We start from the raw sequence: 17,500 nt of genomic DNA, 5'->3' as shown, positions 1-17,500 counted from the left end.
GGGTTTTGAAATAGTGACAATTGATGAGGGTTTATAAATAGTTGACAATTGATAAGGGTTTTGAAATAGTTAAAAATTGATAAGGGTTTTGAAATAGTGACAATTGATGAGGGTTTATAAATAGTTGACAATTGATAAGGGTTTTGAAATAGTTGCAAATTGATAAGGGTTTTGAAATAGCTGACAGTTGATAAGGGTTTTGAAACAGTTGACAATTGATAAGGGTTTTAAAATAGTGGACAATTGATAAGGGTTTTGAAATAGTTGACAATTGATAAGGGTTTAGAAATAGGTGACAATTGGTAAGGGTTTTGAAATAGTTGACAATTAATGAGGGTTTTGAAATAGTTGACAATTGATAAGGGTTTTGAAATAGTTGCAAATTGATAAGGGTTTTGAAATAGTTGACAGTTGATAAGGGTTTTGAAACAGTTGACAATTGATAAGGGTTTTAAAATAGTTGACAATTGATAAGGGTTTTGAAAGAGTTGACAATTGATAAGGGTTTCGAAATAGTTGACAATTGGTAAGGGTTTTGAAATAGTTGACAATTAATGAGGGTTTTGAAATAGTGAACAATTGATAAGGGTTTATAAATAGTTAACAATTGATAAGGGTTTTAATATAGTTGACAATTGATAAGGGTTTTGAAACAGTTGCCAGTTGATGAGGGTTTTGAAATAGTTGACAATTGATAAGGGTTTTGAAATAGTTGACAATTGATAAGGGCTTTGAAATAGTTGACAATTGATAAGGGTTTTGAAATAGTTGACAATTGATAAGGGTTTTGAAATAGTTGACAATTGATAAGGGCTTTGAAATAGTTGACAATTGATAAGGGTTTCCTAGAGGTTGTGAGCCTTTCCATGGGTACGGTAGTGTTTTGACCCATCTGTGTGTCTATCTAAAGCCTACACCCTCTGCCAAAGCTTTATCTAATACCCACACCCTCTTCTAAAGCCTTATTTTCAACCTTATGGTGCAGAAGCCTTGTCAAACTATTACTAGGCTCAAAATACTACCCTTGGAAAGACATACAACCTCTGACAAAGCCTTACCAAAACCCCACAACCTATACCAAAGTCTTATCTAATACCCACACCCACGTTTTTAAGGCTTTTGCACCATGAACGTGAAAACACTCATGAAAACCCGATTAATTTTCTTCAAGACCTTGGGAAATAGTTGTTGTCAGAGCCTCAAGCGTCTGAGAATTCACGGCACAATGGCTTGAGAAGTTGAGCAGCTTAGGTTCAGGTTTGCAGAGAGAAAAACAGGATTTGAGTGAGCCACAGCATAATTGTACCTAATTTACAAAGATGTATAGATTAATAGACATGGCTTCTGTTCTGAAATTGACCTCTCTTACGTCCACTACTCTAACATTTTTTTATAGGAGCAGTGATTTGCGGGCTTTTTTTCACTTTTTTTCTTGAGCTGTTTCCTTTAATGCAAAAAAAAAAAAAAAAAAAATTGGGGCAGGCGCGGTGGTGGAGTGGCTTACAGCGTCAGGTCATGGCAGTGGTGAGCCAGGGCTAGCCAGTTCGAATCCCAGCACGATCTCGAACACCAAGCCACTGTATATAGGATCTGCCTTGTAAAGGTCTACCTACATTTTATAGTTTCCTTATGATCTTATGTTAAAACGATGACCTGCAAAGAATAATAATAATAATAATAAAGTAGTCAGGCATAGGATTTACAGATACATATGTACGTAAGAGAGAGAGAGAGAGAGAGAGAGAGAGAGAGAGAGAGAGAGAGAGGACTTTATCTCTTTGTCTTCTTATCTTTGAGAAAAAAAAGAGTAAAAAGTGATAGCGTGAATGTTTTTAAGTCGCTGAGATAACCAAGTGTTTGTGTGTGTGTTTAATAGTGCTGATGATGCTATTAGTACTCTATACTACTACTACTACTACTACTACTACTACTACTACTACTACTACTACAACATAAAAGATACCTCCACCCATGTTTACTTTCCCAACACTACTACTACTACTACTACTACTACTACTACTACTACTACTACTACTGCTGCTGCTGCTATTACTACTACTACTACTACTTCTACTACTACTACTACTACTACTACTACTACTACTACTACTACTACTACTACTACTACTTATTAATGTTGTGTGTACATTTATCATGTGTGTGTGTGTGTGTGTGTGTAGGCCTAGGGGTTTAGGCTTATTTCAGTGACACACACACTGAGAGAGAGAGAGAGAGAGAGAGAGAGAGAGAGAGAGAGAGAGAGAGAGTGGGGGTGAAAGTGTAGTGCTTATACCGGCAGTAGAGATAGAGAGAGAGAGAGAGAGAGAGAGAGAGAGAGAGAGAGAGAGAGAGAGAGAGAGAGAGAGAGAGGCCAAGTTCATTACCCTTTGGCTTATGTGTTGGTGGTGATGGTGGTGGTGGGTGTGGTGATGGTGGTGGTGGTGGTGATAGTTTTGTATGGGCAGTTTGTGTATATTTTATTTGCCTATATTATATTATATTTTATTATTTATTTGTTTTTGTTTTTAAAGGTTCATGTATTGATGTTATTCTCTCTCTCTCTCTCTCTCTCTCTCTCTCTCTCTCTCTCTCTCTCTCTCTCTCTCTCTCTCTCTCTCTCTAACATCCACCAATAAGATTCAACCTTTCCCAGCATCCACCAATAAGATTTAACCTTTCCAAGCATCCACTAGTAAGATTTAACCTTTCCCAGCATCCACCAATAAGATTCAACCTTTCCTAGTATCCACCAATATGATTCAACCCTTCCCCGCATCCACCAATATGATTCAACCTTTCCCAGCATCCACCAATATGATTCAACCTTTCCCAGCATCCACCAATATGATTCAACCTTTCCCAGCATCCACCAATATGATTCAACCTTTCCCAGCATCCACCAATATGATTCAACCTTTCCCAGCATCCACCAATATGATTCAACCTTTCCCAGCATCCACCAATATGATTCAACCTTTCCCAGCATCCACCAATATGATTCAACCTTTCCCAGCATCCACCAATATGATTCAACCTTTCCCAGCATCCACCAATAAGATTCAACCTTTCCCAGTATCCACCAATAAGATTCAACCTTTCCCAGCATCCACCAATAAGATTCAACCTTTCCCAGCATCCACCAATAAGATTTAACCCTTCCCAGCTTCCACCAGTAAGATTTTACCCTTCCCAGCATCCACCAGTAAGATTTAACCTTTCCCAGCATCCATCAATAAGATTCAACCTTTCCCAGCATCCACCAATAAGATTTAACCTCTCCAAGCATCCACCATTAAGATTTAACCCTTCCCAGCATCCACCAATAAATTTTAACCTTTCCAAGCATCCACCAGTAAGATTCAACATTTCCCAGCATCCACCAGTAAGATTTAACCTTTCCAAGCATCCACCAGTAAGATTCAACCTTTCCCATCATCCACCAATAAGATTTAACCATCTCAGCATGCACCAGAGAGAGAGAGAGAGAGAGAGAGAGAGAGAGAGTATGATGAAGTTGCATGAGAACGATGTAAAAGATAAGGGCTGAAAGCGGGAATTGGGAAGGAGGAAGGGGAGGAAAAAGAAGAAGAAAAAGAAGAAGAAGGAGGAGGAGGAGGAGGGAAGAAAGATGAGGGAGAGTACAGGCAAAACAATAGAAATTAAAAATACATCGAGGCTGGTGAAGGATGGAGAGGAGGAGGAAGAGGAAGAGGAGGAGAAAGAGAAAAAGGAAGTGGAGGAGGAGGAGGAGGAAGATTCGAGTTATAAAGGGAAAACATGGAGGAAGATATTGAACAAGAATGAAGAGGAGGAGGAAAAAGAGGGATAAAAAAAAGGAGAAAAAAAAGAAGAAAAAAAGGGTTCAGAGTAGAGAGGAAAAAAAGGGAGGAGGGAAAACTGCATAAGAAAGAGGAGTAGGAGGAGGAGGAGTAGGAGGGAGGTAACCTTGCATTCCAACCTGAGGGAGGAGGGAAGTGATGGAGGAGTGAGGCATAGTGACCTGTTATTAAATCTCTCTCTCTCTCTCTCTCTCTCTCTCTCTCTCTCTCTCTCTCTCTCTCTCTCTCTCTCTCTCTCTCTGTTTGCATTTCTCCTATCTTGCTTTAATCAATTTTACTCTCTCTCTCTCTCTCTCTCTCTCTCTCTCTCTCTCTCTCTCTCTCTCTCTCTCTCTCTCTCTCTCTCTCTCTCTCTCTCTCTCTCTCTCAGCAAATTTTAGATTGGTTTATCCTTTATATTATTCAGTCGAGAGAGAGAGAGGGGATGCAAACAAGAAAATTACCGGAAGGAGGTCACTTTATTTTTTACATTAGTTTTTTGGCGAGAAGGCCAGACCCTTTACCCCCTCTCTCTCTCTCTCTCTCTCTCTCTCTCTCTCTCTGCTAAATTAAGTCAATCTTAATTTTCGTCTCCAATTTCTTAAGCTTTATTATTATTATCATTATTATTATTATTATTATTATTATTATTATTATTATTATTATTATTATTATTATTTTTATTATTGTTATTATTATTATTATTATTGCCTGTCCCATGCTAATTGTGTTTCTCTTCCACAGGTAAGCACGAAATTGGCAGCGTTGAGTTACCTGTTTTGAAGGTTCAGGTAAATGAGAGAGAGAGAGAGAGAGAATGTGTTAGTGTGTTACTCGGTTTGTGATATGCGTTATTTCCGTTACCTTGGCAGTTAAGCCACGCCCACTGCAGCATGCATCCACCAGTAAGATTTAACCATTCCCAGCATCCACCAGTAAGATTTAACGTTTTCCAGTATCCACCAGTGAGCTTTAACCATTTCCAGTATCCACCAGTGAGATTTAACCATTCCCAGCATTCACCAGTAAGATTTAACATTTCCCAGTATCCACCAGTAAGATTTAACCATTCCCAGCATCCACCAGTAAGATTTAACATTTCCCAGTATCCACCAGTAAGATTTAACTATTCCCAGCATCCACCAGTAAGATTTAACATTTCCCAGTATCCACCAGTAAGATTCAACATTTCCCAGCATCCACCAGTAAGATTTAACCATTCCTAGCATCCACCAGTAAAATTGAACTTTTCCCAGCATCCACCAGTAAGATTTAACCTTTCCCAACATCCACCAGTAATATTTAACATTTCCCAGTATCCACCAGTAAGATTCAACATTTCCCAGCATCCACCAGTAAGATTCAACATTTCCCAGCATCCACCAGTAAGATTTAACCATTCCTAGCATCCACCAGTAAGATTTAACCATTCCCAGCATCCACCAGTAAGATTTAACATTTCCCAGCATCCACCAGTAAGATTTAACATTTCCCACCATCCACCAGTAAGATTTAACATTTCCCAGCATCCACCAGTAAGATTTAACATTTCCCAGCATCCACCAATAAGACTTAACCCTTCCTAGCATCCACCAGTAAGATTTAACATTTCCCAGTATCCACCAGTAAGATTTAACATTTCCCAGTATCCACCAGTAAGATTTAACATTTCCCAGTATCCACCAGTAAGATTTAACATTTCCCAGTATCCAACAGTAAGATTTAACATTTCCCAGTATCCAACAGTAAGATTTAACATTTCCCAGTATCCACCAGTAAGATTTAACCATTCACAGCATCCACCAGTAAGATCTAACCATTTCCAGTATTGAATAGACAGATTTAACCTTTCCCGACATTCACCTGTAAGATTTGACCTTCCCGAGCACCCTCCCTTAAAATTTAACCTCTACCAGCATTCACCATAAGGATTTAGGCTTTCCCAACATCCACCAATGAGATTTAACCCTACCCAACGAAGAGAAGTAATACGTAGGAAGACAAGTAATAGGAATAAAAGTAATAAAGATGGACAAGAAAAGAGAAAGAGAAGGAAGACGTGGATGAATTATGTGTTCAGAAAAAAAAATGAGACTAAAAGCATAAATTAACATATATAAGGAAAAAAAGTCTTGGGGTGGCAACTTGTCGTATCATCAAATCCAGTGTACTGCAGGTCGATTCCCGTCGTGACTTAGGTTATAAATAAAGAGAAAGGGAAGGTTTGTAATTATGGGAAAGGGAGCTGAAGATGATGATGATGATGATAGTAGTAAAGATAATATGAAGAGGAAGAGGAAGAAAGCAAAATTTTAACGTGTGTGTGTGTGTGTGTGTGTGTGTGTGTGTGTGTGTGTGTGTGTGTACATCATTTCTCTACCCGGAACTTGGCACCAGAGGAAACGAAAAGGAGGAGGAGGAGGAAGAAGAAGAGGAGGAGGAGGAGGAGGAGGAGAGTGAAAGTTATAAGACGGGAACTGTCACGCTACTTCCCGTCTCCTCCTCCTCCTCTTCCTCCTCCTCCTCTTCCTCCTCCTCCTCTTTACCTATTTACTTCTCACCTATATGTACATGAATTCTCTCTCTCTCTCTCTCTCTCTCTCTCTCTCTCTCTCTCTCTCTCTCTCTCTCTCTCACACACACACACACACACACACACACACTTTTTAATCTATTATAATGCGCGCGTGTGAATGTGTGTGTGTGTGTGTGTGTGTGTGTGTGTGTGTGTGTGTGTTATCAGTGACTATTTTTATAAGTTTATCATTATTATTATTATTATTATTATTATTATTATTATTATTATTATTATTATTATTATTATTATTATTATTATTATTATTATTATTATTATTATTATTATTATTATTATTATTATCATTTTTATTATTTATAGATTTTAAATTGTTGTAATAGTAGATGAAATAGTAGTAGTAGTAGTAGTAGTAGTAGTAGTAGTAGTAGACTAGTAGTAGCTAAAAATATCAATATGGGTGGTGGTGGTGGTGGTGGTGATGGTGATGGTGGTGGTGGTGATGGTGGTGGTGAGGGAGGGAGGCCATTGCACTCAAACATACCACACCCGCCCTCTCTCTCTCTCTCTCTCTCTCTCTCTCTCTCTCTCTCTCTCTCTCTCTCTCTCTCTCTCTCCTTACCGTGTGTTATACCGTTACCACCAGTTACCTTCTCTCTCTCTCTCTCTCTCTCTCTCTCTCTCTCTCTCTCTCTCTCTCTCTCTCTCTCTCTCTCTCTCTCTCTCTCTCAACAGCTGTGAATATCGATCCCTCCCTCACCTTCCTTCTCCCCCTTTCCTCCCTCCTCTTCTTTCCCTTTCTTACTTTCCTTCCTCCCCCCTCCCTCCCTTCATTTATTCCTTCCTTTCCTTGCGCCTTTTTCTCCCTTGTCTTCCCTTCCTCCCCTTCTCCCCCTTTCCCCCCTTCTCTTCTCCCTTTCTTGATTTCCTCCCTTCCTTCTTTCCTCCCTTCCTGCCTTTCTTTTACTCTTTTCTCCTCTTATTCCCTCTTTCTCATTTTCCTCCCTTCCTTCCTTCCTTCATTTTATTCCTATCTTTCTCTCCTCTCCTTCACTTCCTCATTTTCTTGTGCCTTTCTCTCCCTTTTCTTCCCTTCCTTCTCTCCCTTTCCTCCATGTTTTAATCTCCTTTCTCTTTTCCTTTCTTCATTCCTTCTCTTCCATTAACATCCCCTTCTTCCTTCCTCTGTTCCTTCCTTTTCTTTCACTCATTTCTATTGTCCTTTGAACCACTTTTCTTCCCTCCCTCCATTTCTTTACTTCCTTCCTTTCTGATTTATTTCCTTCTCGTTCCCACTTTTCTCCTTTTCTTCCTTCCTCCAATTATCTAACTTACCTTATTCCTTTTCTTTACTACTACTACTACTAGGTACTATAGTCCGTTTCATTCCGTCTGTCCACTCGCGAACGTAGTAGATGTGGCACCTGCGTACTGTTAGTGATCAACAGCTTAATATTTTCAGTGATATATTTGAATGTTTGTGTATATAAAAAAAATAGAAAAAACCCTCAAGTCATCTCATATGAACCGCAAACAGATTTGCATCGATAACTACCACAGAAGCACACGAAGGAACAACTTGTACTATATCAAACAGTAGGTATAGTCTGATCATACTTGAACGACCTATAGCCTCTCAGATACCCATACTTCATCTCATTCAGTTACATAAAGTGACATACGACTTTGCAAGTGTCTATAGATAAGGAATTTTGATGTGTAGCACGTAAATAATGTAATGTAAAATTATGTTATTTGATACAAGCTTGTCTTTTCCTGTGCTTGTATATTAGATTTTCGATGCAAACGACTGAGTTGTTTTTTGTATACATAAACATTCAAATATATATTTCAAAAATAAGCTTGAATGTCTATTACAACAGTTGATTTTCACGAACTAGAAATGCGTAGGTGCCACATCCATTAAAATTACCGCTTTGCTGGTGGACAGATGAAATGAAACAGACTATACTACTACTACTACTACTGCTACTACTACTACTACTACTACTGCCACCTGTCAGTATCACCTTGCCTCTCTCTCTCTCTCTCTCTCTCTCTCTCTCTCTCTCTCTCTCTCTCTCTCTCCTTTATTCTTCCCTTTATTCTTTTTCCCTGTCTTCTCTTTCTCTGTCTTCCCCATTCCTTCATCCCTTTCTTCCTTCTCTTCCTTTCTTCCCCTCCTCCTCCTCCTTCCTCTTCCCTTCCTTCCTTCCTTCCTTTCTTCCTTCCATCCATTCTATCGTTCCTTCCATCCTTGCTCCTCTTCTTCCTTCCTTCCATCCTTCTGTCTTTCTACCTCCTCCTCCTCCTCCTCCTGCTTCTCATCATTCTTCTTCTTATTATCTTTATTATTTCATGCGTGAGAAAGGTTTACGAGAAGGAGAAAGAGGAGGAAGGAAGAGGAAGAAGTGGAGGAGGAGGAGGAGGAAGATGTAGAGGAGAAGTAGGAGGAGGAGGAGGAGAAAAGTAGAGGAGGTGGAGAAGGAGGAAGAGAAACAAATGGAAGGGAATAAGGAGGAGGAGGAAGAAGTTAAGACGGAGGAGGGGGAGGAGGAGGAGAACGAATGATAATGAAGCGGAAGGAAGAAGTGGAGGAGGAGGAAGAGGAAGAAGTGGAGAAGGAAGAGGAGGAAGAAAAGTAAAAGGAGATAGAGTGATGACGAAGAGGAAGAAGAGAAGGAGTATTAAGTGGAGGAAGAAGAAGAGGAGGAGGAAGAAAAGGAGGAGAAGGAGGAGGAGAAATTGAGGTAACATTTCTGCGTAGGTTGTGTGAGAAGAAACGAGTCCATGGGAGGAGGAGGAGGAGGAGGGAGAGGAGGTATGGGGGGAGGGGGAGGAGGAGGAGATATGCGTAGCTGCTCTGGCGTGTGGGTTTTCTCTCTCTCTCTCTCTCTCTCTCTCTCTCTCTGGCCTTCACATACGCAGCAGTTTACGCCATTCTCTCTCTCTCTCTCTCTCTCTCTCTCTCTCTCTCTCTCTCTCTCTCTCTCTCATAAAGGAAAAATTATATGTAAATTCAGTCAGTCAGTCAATCAATCGGTCTTTCAGTTAAGTCAGCCAATCAGTCAGTCAGTAAGTTAGTCAGTCAGTCAGTCAGTTAGTCGGTCATTAAGTCAGTCAGTTGGCCAGTCAGTCAGTCAGTCAGTCGGTCAGTAAGTTAGTCAGTCAGTCAGTCAGTTAGTCGGTCATTAAGTCAGTCAGTTGGCCAGTCAGTCAGTCAGTCAGTCGGTCAGTAAGTTAGTCAGTCAGTCAGTCAGTCAGTCGGTCAGTAAGTTAGTCAGTCAGCCAATCAGTCAGTCAGTAAGTTAGTCAGTCAGTCAGTCAGTTAGTCGCTCATTAAGTCAGTCAGTTGGCCAGTCAGTCAGTCGGTCAGTAAGTCAGTCAGTCAGTTAGTCGGTCATTAAGTCAGTCAGTTGGCCAGTCAGTCAGTCAGTCGGTCAGTAAGTTAGTCAGTCAATCAGTCAGTTACTCGGTCATTAAGTCAGTCAGTTGGTCAGACAGTCAGTCAGTCAGTCGGTCAGTAAGTTAGTCAGTCAGTCAGTCAGTTAGTCGGTCATTAAGTCAGTCAGTTGGTCAGTCAGTCAGTCAGTCAGTCAATCGGTCAGTAAGTTAGTCAGTCAGGCAATCATACATCCAGACATACATGCATTATATATACATGCACATACACACATGACTCATACATTTTAAAGGGAAAAGTTGGAGCGAAACTGGGACAGGTGTGTGTGTGTGTGTGTGTGTGTGTGTGTGTGTTATCTCATCTCTTCCTCTCCTTAGCTCCTTTCTCCTCCCCCTCCTCCTCTATCTTTCTTATCAACCCCCTCCTCCTCCTCCTCCTCCTCCACTTTTCCCGAAGACCCGAATATAAGACTTCAGACTCATTTCTAGCTCATCCCTACACTGTCCAAATCCCTTATGCAAGAGTTAACCAGCATCTTCATTCTTTCATCGCTTGCACTGGTAAACTTTGGAACAGCCTGCCTTCGTTTGTAGTACCTTCTGCCCATGACTTGAACACCTCTCCTCCCGAAATTGACCTCTCTTTTGACCACTCTTTTGAACTTTTTTTTATATATATAGGGGAAGTGTCTAATTAGGGGACTTTTCCTGATTATTATTATTATTATTATTATTATTATTATTATTATTATTATTATTATTATTATTATTATTGTTTTGCCCTTGAGCTGCTTTCTTCACTGTAAAAACGAAAAAAATGCCTTAGCCTTACAAATATGAATAACACGAAGCAAAAGAGTATAATTTCATGCCCTTTTGCCTTACATATATAAATAAGAGAAAGCTAAAGACTCATTTGATATCCTAAAGCCTTACAAATATAAACAACACATCAGTAAAGGTTCTCATTTGATGCCTTTTAGCCTTACAAATATAAACAACACATCAGTAAAGGTTCTCATTTGATGCCTTTTAGCCTTACAAATATAAACAACACATCAGTAAATGCTTTCTTATGAGTTTTATCCCCGTCCACTTTACATGAGCTTTGTCACACTACCACCAGGCTCATAAAACTTCCCATAACCTTACATCAATTATTTCTACAGGCCACAAAAGACGTTAAATGCTTTCTTATGAGTTTTATCCCCGTCCACTTTACACGAGCTTTGTCACACTACCACCAGGCTCATAAAACTTCCCATAACCTTACATCAATTATTTCTACAGGCCACAAAAGACGTTAAATGCTTTCTTATGAGTTTTTTCCCCGTCCACTTTACATGAGCTTTGTCACACTACCACCAGGCTCATAAAACTTTCCATAACCTTACATCAATTATTTCTACAGGCCACAAAAGACGTTAAATGCGTTCTTATGATTTTTTTCCCGTCCACTTTACATAAGCTTTGTCACACTACCACCAGGCTCATAAAACTACCCACGGAAAGGCCCCCAACACAACTCCTACGAAAGCCTTGGGTCGTTTTCTTAATTAAATATTTCTGCGCCCAAGTTCACATTATTTGCCAAAGCTTTCGTACGGGTTTTAAGCATTTTCAGGGGCAGTTTTACGATCCTTGTGGTAATTTGACCATACTTCTGTACCATGGACCTAAAAAAACACATTCGGACCCGATTGAACTCCTTTTCGGCCTTCTTAAACATTTCGGCGCCCAAGTTCGTATATTTGTCAAGGCTTTCGTAGGAATTTTGAACATTTCCCGGGTCAGTTTTACGATCCTTGTGGTAATTTGACCATTCTTCTGTACAATGGACCTAAAAAAAACCACATTAGGACCCAATTGAGCTCCTTTTCGGCCTTCTTATACATTTCTGCACCCAAGTTCACATTATTTGCCAAAGCTTGTGTACGGGTTTTAAACTTTTCCAGGGGCAGTTTTACGATCCTTCTGGTAATTTGACCTAAAAAAAAAACATTAGGACCAGATTAAGCTCCTTTTCGGCCTTCTTAAACATATCTGCGCGTAAGTTCACATATTTGTCAAGCCTTTCGTAGGAATTTTGAACATTTCCAGGGCTAGTTTTGTGTACCTGGTGATGGTAGTTTGTCCCTTCCTCCTCTGTACCATGGACATAAAACCACACATTAGAAAGCCTTGGGTTATATTTTTAAACATTTCGGTGCCAAAGTTCACATGTTTGTCGACTTTCCTAAGAGTTTTAAACTTTTCCAGGGGTAGTTTCCTGAGCCTGGTGGTGTTAGTTTGACTCTTCTTCTGTACCATTTGCCTAAAAAAACACTTTAGAACCCGACTGATCTCCTTTTCGGCCTCTGGAGATAGTTGACGTGGGAAGCGGATACCAACCCTTTTTTTTTTATACAGCTAAGGAGACAGTTCAAGGGCGTAAAAAAAAAAAAAAAAAGTAAATAAAAAAGCCCGCTACTCACTGCTCCCGAACAGAGGTCAAAGGAGTGTCCAAAACGAGAGGTCAATTTCGGGAGAGATATATATTTCATCTCCGAAAGGATTAATTTAGAATATCTCCCAAAGAATTATGACTACCCGATTCGTTTTGCTACTACTACTACTACTACTACTAGTACTACTACTACTACTAATAATAATAGGTACATATCATTACATTGAGTGAGGAACCGCTTAGACAGTATAGCTTAGTAGATTAATGGAGAGAGAGAGAGATTTCTTGGGTACATTCCGACCAAGAGTATGTCATTTTCTTGCCTAGTCATCCTAAGAGAGAGAGAGAGAGAGAGAGAGAGAGAGAGAGGTACTATTCGTATAATTTCAGTCTAAGATATCTAACATTTTTGTTATTATTTTTTTCTCACATTAGCTTCTCTCTCTCTCTCTCTCTCTCTCTCTCTCTCTCTCTCTCTCTCTCTCTCTCTCTCTCTCTCGCAATTTTCATGTGATATTTAAGTTACATTCCACCAAGTCTGACATTTCATCTCTCTCTCTCTCTCTCTCTCTCTCTCTCTCTCTCTCTCTCTCTCTCTCTCTCTCTCTCTCTCTCTCTCTCTCACGTGGCGTACCTGCTTCACTGCTGGAGGATAGTTCAGAGAGAGAGAAGAGAGAGAGACCTGTTCAATAGATCCACTGCAGCATACTCGCTCGAACTAGCTCTCTCTCTCTCTCTCTCTCTCTCTCTCTCTCTCTCTCTCAAGGTTGCGGAGATGAGCAGAACAACTTACTGTCGTTCTTAGAGAGAGAGAGAGAGAGAGAGAGAGAGAGAGAGAGAGAGAGAGAGTGGAGGCCTCAGAAATAGGCTTCAGGATCACGCCCACCTCTTCTATCCTCCTCCTCTTCCACCTCCACCTCCTCCTCCTCCTCCACAATGCTGTCAGGACTCTCCAGTTGACCTTGGGAGTGTCAGGAAGGAGGAGGAGGAGAAACGGGGGTATTACATTGCACGCCATCTCTCTCTCTCTCTCTCTCTCTCTCTCTCTCTCTCTCTCTCTCTCTCTCTCTCTCTCTCTCTCTCAAACTAAGAATTTGCAATTTCGAAACGTTATTTTTATTATTATTATTATTATTATTATTATTATTATTATTAGTCGTAGTAGTAGTAGTAGTAATAGTAGTAGTAGCAGTTGTAGTTGTAGTTCCATAGTAGTAATAGTAGCAGTTGTATTAATAGTACGTAGCAATAGTAGGAGTAGTTGCAGTAGTAGTACTAGTTGATGTGGTAGTAGTAGTAGTAGTAGTAGTAGTGGTAGTAGTAGTTGTAGTAGTAGTAATAGTAGGCTACTAGTAGTAGTAGGCTTGTAGTAGTAGTAACAGTAGTAATAGTAGTAGTAGCAGTAGTAGTTGTAGTTCCATAGAAGTAATAGTAGCAGTTGTAATAATGGTAGCAATAGTAGGAGTAGTTGTAGTAGTAGTAGTTGTAGTAGTTGTTGTTGTTTTCGTCTCTGGCAACCTTGTGAGAATTTCTTGTTAGTCTGTTTTTATTCTTTTTCTTTTTCTTTTTTCTTTTCCTTTTTTCGTTTCTTTCTGGCGAATCAAAAGTTTGTTTACGAGATGGAGAGATTTTTGTTGTTGTTTGCTTAAAATTAATGTTTGTCACCCTTGTCCTTCCTTCCTTCCTTCCTTCTTTCGTCCCTTCCTTCCTTCCTTCCTTCCTTCGTCCCTTCCTTCCTTCCTTCTTTCTTTTGTCCCTTCCTTCCTTCCTTCCTTCTTTCGTCCCTTCCTTCCTTCCTTCCTTCCTTCCTTCGTCCCTTCCTTCCTTCCTTCTTTCTTTTGTCCCTTCCTTCCTTCCTTCTTTCGTCCCTTCCTTCCTTCCTTCCTTCTTTCTTTTGTCCCTTCCTTCCTTCCTTCCTTCTTTCGTCCCTTCCTTCCTTCCTTCTTTCTTTTGTCCCTTCCTTCCTTCCTTCCTTCCTTCCTTCTTTCGTCCCTTCCTTTCTTTCGTCCTTCCTTCCTTCCTTCTTTCTATTGTCCCTTCCTTCCTTCTTTTGTCCCTTCCTTCCTTCCTTCCTTCTTTCGTCCCTTCCTTCCTTCCTTCTTTCGTCCCTTCCTTCCTTCCTTCTTTCGTCCCTTCCTTCCTTCCTTCTTTCTTTTGTCCCTTCCTTCCTTCCTTCCTTCCTTCCTTCTTTCGTCCCTTCCTTCCTTCCTTCTTTCTTTTGTCCCTTCCTTCCTTCCTTCTTTCGTCCCTTCCTTCCTTCCTTCTTTCGTCCCTTCCTTCCTTCCTTCTTTCTTTTGTCCCTTCCTTCCTTCCTTCCTTCTTTCGTCCCTTCCTTCCTTCTTTCTTTTGTCCCTTCCTTCCTTCCTTCTTTCGTCCCTTCCTTCCTTCCTTCTTTCGTCCCTTCCTTCCTTCCTTCTTTCGTCCCTTCCTTCATTCGTCCCTTCCTTCCTTCCTTCCTTCCTTCCTTCTTTCGTCCCTTCCTTCCTTCCTTCTTTCGTCCCTTCCTTCCTTCCTTCTTTCTTTTGTCCCTTCCTTCCTTCCTTCCTTCTTTCGTCCCTTCCTTCCTTCCTTCTTTCTTTTGTCCCTTCCTTCCTTCCTTCCTTCTTTCTATTACTCTGGTCTCTTCCTTTTCTATCTTTCTTTCCTTCCTTATTTCCTTCCTTCCCTCCATTCCACAGTTTCCTTCTCCTTCCTTCCTTTCTTCCCTCGTTTCCTTTCTTCCTTCTTTCCTTCCTTCCTTCCTTCCTTCCATTCTTCTCATTGCTTCCTTCCCTCCTCCCTTCTCTTCCTTCCCTTTTTTCCATCCTTCCCATCCTTATTTTTCTATTTTCTTTATCCCATTTCATTCTCTCTCTCTCTCTCTCTCTCTCTCTCTCTCTCTCTCTCTCTCTCTCTCTCTCTCTCTCTCTCTCTCTGTGTGTGTGTGTGTGTGTGTGTGTGTGTGTGTGTGTGTGTGTGTGTATTCGCGCGCTTGATGCTATAAGAGAGAGAGAGAGAGAGAGAGAACCTTTTGTCACCCTGTCTTTGTCTGTTTTCTTGTCAACGTGTTTTCTTCTTTTTCTTCCTCTTCCTCCTCCTCCTCCTCCTCTACCACCTCCTCCTCCTCCTTGTTGTTGTTCTTGTTGTTTTACTGCTTCTTCTTTTCCTCTTCCTCCTCCTCCTCCTCTTCCTCCTCCTCTTCTTCCTCTTCCTTTGTTGCAAGTTGGCTTCGTTTGTGCGTAAATCTTTGAAATTCTCTCTCTCTCTCTCTCTCTCTCTCTCTCTCTCTCTCTCTCTCTCTCTCTCTCTCAAATCAATTCATGAAGTCCAATTGCATTATAGAGGGAATAATGAGAGAGAGAGAAAGTACTAAAGAAAATGAAAGTTTGAGTCACGCATAACTTCTCTTCTTTTTTTTTTTTCGTCCTCTTCCTCCTCCTCCTCCTCCTCATTGTTCCTCCTCCTACTCCTTCTCCTCCTTCTTATTCGTCCTCCTCCTCCTCCTCCTTCTTGTTCCTCCTCCTCCTCCTCCTCCTCCTTCTCCGCCTTGTTCCTCCTCCTTCTCCTCCTTGTTCCTCCTCCTCCTTTCTTTCTTTTATATTTTCATTCCTTTCCTTCTATTTTTTTCATAATTTCGATTTTGCTATTATTATTATTATTATCATTATCATCATCATCATCATCATCATCACTATTTTTATCTCTTTTTATCGCTTTTCATCATCTTTGTTATGCTTGTCTCTGACCTACAAGTTAATTAAGGAGGAGGAGGAGGAGGAGGAAGGAAAAATAGGGGCATAATGTAAAGAAGATGCGTTGGTCAGAACGAAAAGAAGATGGAGGTAGAAGTGGAAGAAGACAAGAGGAGGAGGAGGAGGAGGAAGAACAAGAATGGAGGAGAAGGAGGAGGAAGAAGATGGAGGTAGAAGTGGAAGAAGACAAGAGGAGGAGGAACAAGAATGAAGGAGAAGGAGGAGGAAGAAGATGGAGGTAGAAGTGGAAGAAGACAAGAGGAGGAGGAGGAGGAGGAGGAAGAACAAGAATGGAGGAGAAGATGGAGGTAGAAGTGGAAGAAGACAAGAGGAGGAGGAGGAGGAGGAGGAGGAAAAGAACAAGAATGGAGGAGGAGGAGGAGGAGGAGTAGAAGAAGAAAGACAAAAGAAATGAAGAAAAAAACAGGTTACAGCCGAAGAAAAGGAGTAGGAGGAGGAGTAGAGTGGAAGAGGAGGAGGAGGAGGAGGAGTGGGAGGAGGAGGACAAAAAGAAGCAAAAATAGGTCACCGGAGGAGCAGAAAGAGGAAGAGGAGGAGGAGGAGAAGGAGTAGGACAAGGAAGAAGTTGAAAAAGACGATAAAGGAGGAGGAGGAGGAAAAGGAGGAGGAAGAGGAGGAGTGGGAGGAGAAGGACAAAAGGAAGCAAAAATAGGTCACCGGAGGAGGAGGAGGAGGACAAAGAAGAAGAAGTTGAAAAAGACGAAAAAAGAGGAGGAGTAGGACAAGGAAGAAGAAGTTGAAAAGACGAAGAAGGAGGAGGAGGAGGAGGAGAAGGAGAAGAAATAGCAATCCCCCCATCCCCCCTAACACACACACACACACACACACACACACACACGTACCCATCCTGTACCTCACACACACGCACACGCACATACTCTCCCTCTCTCTCTCTCTCTCTCACTCTTCCTTTCTCTCCCACGGCCTCACCCTTCACCCTATTCTCCCTTCACCCTGGCCAGGCCTTCCTCACCCCCCCTGCCTCACCCTGGTCAAGTCACACCCTGATATCAACATTGCTACTTATAGTTTCTTTGTTTACTTATACTACAGATGGGAAGTAGGCAGCAGGCTCTCTCTCTCTCTCTCTCTCTCTCTCTCTCTCTCTCTCTCTCTCTCTCTCTCTCTCTCTCTCTCTCTCTCTCTCTCGTAATCGTGTACTGCTTTCATTCATTCTTCTTTCTCCTCCTCCTCCTCCTCCTCCTCCTCCTTTTCTTTCTTCTTTCTTTTCTTTCCATTCATTCAACTGATCCTTTTTTTCCTTTTCTTACTTTTCTCTTTGTTCTTCCTCTTCTTCTTCCCCTTTTTCCTCCTCCTCCTCTCTTTCTCTTTCTCTTATTCTCCTTTCGTTTCCTTACATTCATTTATTCAACTTTTACTTTATTTTTTTCCTTTTTCTACTTTCCTTTTTGTTCTTCCTCTTTTTTCTCCTCCTCCTCCTCCTCCTCCTCCTCCTCCTTATCTTCTTTAGTCTTTTTTTCCATCCATTCATTCATTCAACTGTTAATTTATTTTTTCCTTTTCCTATTTTCTCCTCTTTTTGTTCCTC

The 17,500-nt window shown here is 41.0% G+C and overlaps 1 protein-coding gene and 1 long non-coding RNA gene across 5 annotated transcripts in view; one reads left to right on the top strand and one right to left on the bottom strand.

The window, feature by feature from the left end:
* The window catches only part of LOC126981966 (serine/arginine repetitive matrix protein 2-like), a 158,515-nt gene that overhangs the window by 2,123 nt on the left and 138,892 nt on the right, over nt 1–17,500 (top strand). The window lies entirely within an intron of this gene.
* LOC126981968 (uncharacterized) lies at nt 2,547–3,148 on the bottom strand. The gene is made up of 2 exons (XR_007734381.1): nt 3,095–3,148; nt 2,547–3,064 (listed from the first exon to the last, which is right to left on the bottom strand). It is a non-coding gene; the product is annotated as an uncharacterized LOC126981968 (long non-coding RNA).

This window comes from Eriocheir sinensis, chromosome 49 (assembly GCF_024679095.1).
Source record: "Eriocheir sinensis breed Jianghai 21 chromosome 49, ASM2467909v1, whole genome shotgun sequence".
Classification (NCBI taxonomy): Eukaryota; Metazoa; Arthropoda; class Malacostraca; order Decapoda; family Varunidae; genus Eriocheir; species Eriocheir sinensis.
The sequence above is the reverse complement of the archived record's forward strand: the minus strand, read 5'-3'. Positions and strand labels throughout refer to the sequence as shown.